Source organism: Corapipo altera, unplaced genomic scaffold (genome assembly GCF_003945725.1).
Source record: "Corapipo altera isolate COAL_440 unplaced genomic scaffold, ASM394572v1 62, whole genome shotgun sequence".
Lineage (NCBI taxonomy): Eukaryota > Metazoa > Chordata > Aves > Passeriformes > Pipridae > Corapipo > Corapipo altera.
The window spans coordinates 6,600,517-6,607,740 of record NW_020884894.1 but is presented as its reverse complement, the minus strand read 5'-3'; the positions used below and the strand labels follow the sequence as shown (position 1 = coordinate 6,607,740).

The window sequence follows — 7,224 nt, the reverse complement described above, 5'->3', positions numbered from 1 at the left end:
CTGGATCACACTTGCAGATTGGATTTACAAGTTGCAACCAAATAAAGGAAAGAAATGTCAGACTGGCACGGAAGTGTCACCAGGGAGCAACCTTGGGAACAGTGAAACTTGGAAAGGAAGTTTACAGTGAAAGCTGTTTTGTTGTTGTGATTTACATTTCCAATAAAGCTAAACCCCAGGAGAATTTTGGCCTGTGTGGGGTGTTTGCAGGCTGGTGAATGCAGAATGGGGACTTGCTCCACTAACCAGATTTTAAAACTCACCAAAAAAATAACCTTGTGGAACTGAAAGCTGTGCATTTATTCCAGGGATACTTGCAATAATAGGGCGATAATTAATTGACAGTTGTCCTAACTGGACTCTTCTGATCTTAGTTCAAGACTTAATTGTTATCATTTCCCCCAGGATTTGCTATGCAGAGTAACCAGTGAGCAACCTCCTCCCCTTCCCTCATCTGCTGCCTACGGGATGGGTAAGTAACTCTCCTTCATTCTGCAGAGATGGACTTGTTTGGAGCAGTTTAAAGGCTTGTATGGAAAAGACAGAAAGTTTAGCAAACATTTCGCTGCTTGTACTTCAGTTTTTGAGCATTGTGCCCTCATGCCTTGAGTAAAGGTCCTATTTTATTGTGTCCAAAGCCAGAGTGTAACCAGGACCTCCCTACCCAGCTCCACAGATGCTATTTGGGGTGGCTGCTTTGTTTTGTCCCTCTGTGTTAAGTGAAGGCTTTGTGTTCTCCTGCTGTTTATCCTGTTCAGATAAACATCATCAATCTGTTGAGAGGAAACCTCAGTGATCTGCAGGCAGGTCCTGAGCTGTTTGTCTGGGGTGGCAGAGTGTGCCAGGAGGGCAGGGCTGGCAGCTGGGGGGCAGTGACCAGTTCCACACCTTCTTTTAGTCTGCCCTTACATTTCTATCACAGCTCTTTCCCAGAACATCTTGCAGACTCTTTTTAAAATTTCAGTCTTTCTTGGTTTCTTGCCTGGTTTACACTTAGGGGGATGAGCTTGTGCTGGTTTGATTTAACTCCACATCAATTCTTAAATACTTTTCCCACTGCAAGACTCCAGCTTTTCTGGCTCTACTAAAAGCAGAATTTGGCATAAGTCATAAACCCTCCTTCAGACAACTTAATCTGTTCAAAATGGGGCTGAAGAGGAAAAAGAGCACTATAACAAACAAAAGCTTGTGTATCCTTATTTAAGGCTGAGAACCTTATGGCTGTGAGAGATGGCTTTTTTCTTTGGATCCTTCTAAGACTTTAAGACATTTCCATTCCAGCTGTTTGCTCAGTCCAGAGCAGAGCTGGCTCACTTTTGCCTCACAATTGCAAATGCACCTGAGCTCAGTGAAAATACACTTTGAATCAGTTCTTGTGTTACTGCACCTGAGACAATGAAGATGCTTGAAGTTCAGAAGAGAGACAAGATCAAATCTAATCCTCTGTGCACTGCAGACAATTGTATTTCCCATTTGTTAAACCCAATCACTGGTGTTTCATTCAATCATCTATTCCAAAAGAGAGAGTTCTTGCTTTGGGTAGTAAAAGACTCGGTGAATGAGTCAATTGAGTCAATGGTTTTGTTTCTTCCAGAGGTTAATCACCTTCACTTATAAAAGCTCATGTACACTTTGTTGTTTCAATCTGTCTGTCATCAGCCTTTAGCCACTGATTCTTGTTCTGTCCTGCTGTGCTCAGCTACGAGACACCAGTTCAACCCCCAGCAAAACATTACCTTCTCTCCTCCCCTGCAGACCAGGCAGCCTGCTTGCGTTTACAGCCTGATGCCCCATCCCAGTAGGTTTTGTTAATTGGATAATATTGTTAGTTGAATCTCCTCTATGTCCCAGGTCAGTGATTCTTGGGATATGCCATCCCATCCACTGCAATTAAATCAGCAGCCAGGGCAAAATGTGTTCAATTTATGACCGACTCCTCCGTGCACTCGTGTAATAATCCTCAGATAAACTGATCATGAGATTGTACTGCTTAAAGCCACTGTTTATCTTTCCAAGCACTTAAGGCATTAAGTGTCAGGATGAGAGGAAAATGAAATGTTGGCAGAGAGTTTTCAGAAACAAACACGAACTGGAATATTAAGAAGTTCAATGCAAGGAGGGTCGTGGAGCAGATTTATGGTTTCGTCTGAGAGGTTCAAGCTTTTAAATAAGGGAGATAAAGACAATAAATGTTGTAGCATTTCTGATTTACGGCTCTGACGTAAGACATACCTACTGCTCTGTACAGATCATGGTTGAGATTCTTTATCAAATCACCCCATAATTGCATCCATCCTCACCCAGTGGCAATGTGAATCTGGAAGCTTAAGGATTCTCCAGGAATCCTTGTGTGTTAGAAGGAAGATAGCCAGATTCAAGATGCCTCCTGGAAAACAGCTTAAAAGAGAAGGAAAGTGCTTATTTCTGACTTAAAACGTAGTTTTGTGATCCAGTCTGAAACGTTTTTCATCAGCCCTGTAATTCCACCTGAACTAAAAGTGTCGGGGAAAAAAAAGTCAAAACATTTTCAAACAGAATAAGAAACCTGGTGACAGCCAGCACATGGATATTGAAAACAGCTGTGTGTCTGGGTCATATAGGGAATATTGGCACATAGATAAGGACACTGGAACCCTTCCACTGCAAAATACACAAGAGTCACTTTTCATCTGGAAAAAAGAACAGTGCTTCTCTCTGTTCTTACAGGGTGTTTTTAATAGCCTATGGATAACAGAATAATTTGTGACTTTATGACATTAATATATTTTATGACATAGAGTTGTGGCTCTTATTCTGAAAAAAATTGCTGGTAATTTTACTATAAAACTTTAGGGAGTTTTGTAGGATTTTTGCTCTTGAGAATTGTAACAGCTTTTAGTTTCATTTTGATTTGGAACTCGGCAAAACTGAGACATTGAAATCTTAAGTAAAATACATTTTAATGCTCTTTGTTATGATAACACACCCTTTGTTGTTACACTGGAGATGGAAGAGAGCTGAAAATTGAGACTCTATCACAGCCTGCTCTAAGTCATTCTGAGCCCTATATTCTGTAGCAAGATTTCACAAAAGTTCCCTCACATAAAACTTTTCTTGGCGTGTAGTGACCCAGAAATCCCTGTGCAAAGGCAGCATTCACACCTTGCTTAGGGGTGATCTCACCACAGTTCCTTTGCTCTCACAGCCTGACTCCTCTGAGGACACCCCTGAGACCTGTTTGATTTCTGATTTTGGCAAAACACTTCTTCCCATGAAAACCGACGTCAGAATTAACTTCAGTGGGACAAGATTCAACTCTCATTATTTTTAAATCGTGTCACTAATATACTTATTGGAGCCTTGCCCTGGGTGTAATAAAACCTGGTTTAAATTGCTGAAGGGCTCAGCTGCTGCCTCCAACAGCTGCATGGCTGTAATTTGCCAATAGGATGTATTACATCCTGATTACAGTTTCTGCTGAGTGATAGGCCAAAATTACAAAGCAGAAATGTGGCTAATCATGATAAAGGAGATAAGTCTATTCATCCACTGCCCACATTTAATATTTGCAGAGCAGATGCTGTTTGTTCCCTTCAGCTGCATTTACATGGAAATGCACTCTCATTCTGAAGATGTCTTAAGGTTAATGAAAAACTTTATTGGACATTTGGACAGGGGAGGGAGGGAGAAGGGTGAAATATCTTGGAAGGTTTCTCTTGGCTTCCCAGCCCAGATAAACTTACACAAATCAACCAGTCATTGTAAGAAAAGCAAAGTGAGCTACTCCAGGCCAGAAACAGATGTCTGTGAAAGTTTAAGTCCCATGTTTTTGGCAGATGGATTGGCAGCATAGGTGTGAGTCACACTAGAAAAGGCTGTACCACTCCAGGGATTAAGGCTGGAGTGGGCTGTGCATGTCATTTATTGCCCTTGTTCCCACCAAGCAACACGGAGTCCTTCAGGCTGCAGTTAAACCACCTCTGGTGTTTTGGCTCACTGGGCCATAAAACTAAGCCTGAGATCTCAGAATCACAGGCTGGTTTGGGTTGGAAGGAATCTTAAAGCTCATGGGCAGGGACACCTTCCACTATCCCAGGTTGCTCCAAGCCCCGACCAACCCAGCCTTGGACACTTCCAGTGATTGGGCAGCCACAGCTTCCCTGGGCAGGTTAGGGCTGCATCAACACATCGCCACCATGATAGACCAGAGAGGTCCCAAAAATGTGAGACTTGTGGGTGGAGGAAGTCTCACTTACAGTTTAATAAGAGATACGTCCTACAAGCTTGTGGTTGCAGTCTGGGGGAGCCTGTGGGAGACCCCCAGTTCCTGCTCTCAGCCCCACCTGAGCTGCCCCAGGCTGCAGGAGATGCAGTGCCAGCCCTGAGTGGAAGAGCATCCACTGGGAGCAGGGAAAGAAAACGAGCTCGTCAGGCCCAGAGCTGAGTTTACAGCTCGAACAATGTCTGTGTTTGTGCTGCGTGTGCAGCACTGATCTGAGCTGCTCTCGTACCCTGACACACAAAACATCTTGTGTCTCTCCTTCGCCCCTCTGTGCACCCCTCTGCTCCCGTGCCTTGTTGCTAAATAACTGCCACAACTCCGGCTGGATGGATTAGATCACCCCGGGGGCGCTCGCAGCAGAGCCTATTTATCGCCAGGGGTAATCTGGTATTACAGACTCTGGCATCACACTCTCCCCGGGCCAGCCTCTATAAAAACCCGGGCAGAGCCCGCGGCGTTTCCAGGGGCCGGTCGTGCTGCGGGCGTTGCCTGGCTCAGCTATTTTCTATTCTCCAAAGCCCTGCTTACTCCTGGGAGGGAGAATTTGCTACTCACGTGTTGCAGGCTGCTCTGACTCACGGCAGCCTGGCTGTCTCCACGCTCAAAGCACGATTTTGCCCCTGGGTACCGAACCTTTCCCTCTTCAGCCTCCTAAATGTGTCTGGGGGGAGTCACCCATTCACTCCCTCCCTTCCCACCATCTGCCTGCACTGCTTAAAAGTCCCTCAGTCGGGGCCGCCTGAAATGAACTCATCTGCTGCGTGATTCTATTAATCAAGGAGGTTTTGGAGGATATTTTTCCCGGCTCTTTTGCTCCGTCCCTGCTAAAAGTGGATTCTGCCCCACGCACTCATAATGGAGAGGGATAGAAAATCCTCTGGCAACGCCAAATATAAAGCAGGCACTGAGCCACGACACGAGGGAACGGCAGGCGCCTGTAACGCAGCCCTCTGTGCAGCAGCAGGTCTTCAGAGCCTGAGGAAAGGGCTGATGAGGCAAAAGCAGGTTTAAAACACCAAATGGACACAAATCAGGGCACCTGACTGTATAAAAAATTCATTTAAAATGAGAAAGGAAATGCATGTCTCCTATGGTCACTAGCATAAATCCCAGGATGGAGCGTTATCAGCGTGGCTGTGATAAGGCGAGGAGTGCATTGAGTCCCCAGCAGGGCTGTGGGGCCCTGGAACACATGGGCTGCTGTTTCTGCTCCAATTCTATGATGAAAGGCCCTTTCCTTAGCAGGGATATTGTGCTCCAGGAACAACAGTGTAGTCTGGTTTATACTAATGCAGTAAAAATACAATTTTGAGGAAGAATTTCCTCACTGAAAGGGTTGTCAAGCATTACAGGGGCTGCCCAGGGAAATGGTGGACTCACCATCTCTGGGGCTGTTCAAGAAACTGGATGTGCCACTCAGTGATATGGTTTAGATAACAAAGCAGTGTTCAGACAAAGGTTGGACTTGATGATCTTGGAGGTCTTTTCCAACCCTAATGATTCTGTTATTCCAATCTTCCTGAAACACTGTGAACTCCTGATTTGCAGTGTTACAGCACAAATAGGTATTTCCACCACTCCTGGTACAAAATACGGTCCATAGCAGAGTCCCTGATACCTCTGAGAGAGACCATTTCCAGTTTGTGTTGTGGTGTCAAGATATGCCAAGTGTGGGATCCCAAATGCACCACAAATGCGCTTTTCCTCTTCATGTCCCAGTCCTTCTTCTGCTCAATTTTTGCCATTTTTTTCCTTACATTCTTACTTATTAGCATGGGAGGAGAATGCCTGCAAACACTGTGGGACAAACACTTTTCCAGCCGAGTGGGAGCAGGCCCCAGAGATGAGTTTTAGCTGCAGAGCAGATCAGGAGTTACACCAGGGCTGTGGAGCTCCTGGACTAGCTGAGCTGCTCCTATCACACACATAAGGGTTTGACATAATACCAATAATGTCCCTCTCCTGAAGGAAATTAAGACCATTCAGTAATGCTGAACTATAACCACATTTTAGAAACAAAGCCATTTAATGACTAATTCAGATTCCTCCTCCAGAATGAGGAGTATAGAGGGAGGGAAGCATTGAATTCTTGAAACACATATTGCCCCAAACACTCCTAGGCAGCCCCCTGAGATGTGCATTCATCAGCTTGGGCTGGGGTTGGGGCTGAGTGTGTTTCCAGAACATTCTTTGTGACGAAGATAATTTTTTATTTGACTGAGGGTTCAACAAGCATGGACTTGATTAACTTGGCTGTTGCAGAGTTGTCAGAGGAACAGGACTGTACAAACAAGACCTCCCCAGTGGGTATCCAAGAGCTGACCCAACTGCTCTCCAGTGAGGCCAGAGACACACCAGCAGCAATGCTCTTGTACATCATCCCCATTTTTCCCCAGGAAGTTCTTCATGTCATCAGCATGGTGGTATCACTAGGTAGCCTGTCTGAGGAGATAAAACTGAGGCTGGGAAAAAACCAACCCCACTGATTCTCTGTTATTACTATCATTCATTAGGCTACTTTCTCTCATAAGGATTTATCCTGATGTCTTATCACAAATCAGTAATTCCTTCTCTTCCTCGTGCAACTGCTGTACTAGTGACTGCAAGCTTGATATTCCTGTGGCCCAAATGGGACCCCATGTGCCAATACAGACAGTTCAAAGAGGGAATATGGGATCTTCCATGTTGTAAGAACTGACTAAGGATGGCAAAGCAACCAGGGAGGCCAGGGTGATGGCTTAGCTCCCTCCATCCCTGGATCCAGCTCGCCAAAGGCAGCACAAGTGCTCCCTTTGTCTTGCTGAGATGCCTCTGAGGGCTGAGAGAGCTGTTTTGCCCCTGTGCTGAGCTCTTTCTTGAGCCCCCACCACAGCTGGTGCCGATGAATTCCTTGCAATGGTGCTGCCAGGCTTCAAGGCCAGGCTGAGATTGTTGTCTCTGTGCCACAAACTGTCAAATAAGTT

General features: G+C 45.4%; 1 protein-coding gene across 1 annotated transcript in view; it reads left to right on the top strand.

Annotated features, from left to right (window-relative positions):
- Window positions 1–458: 458 nt before the first annotated feature.
- The window catches only part of KLHL36 (kelch like family member 36), a 46,305-nt gene continuing 39,539 nt past the window's right edge, over window positions 459–7,224 (top strand). The window contains exon 1 of the mRNA XM_027647071.1: window positions 459–472. The gene's annotated coding sequence lies outside the window, so the exon portion shown is untranslated. The remainder of the gene's footprint in view (window positions 473–7,224) is intronic.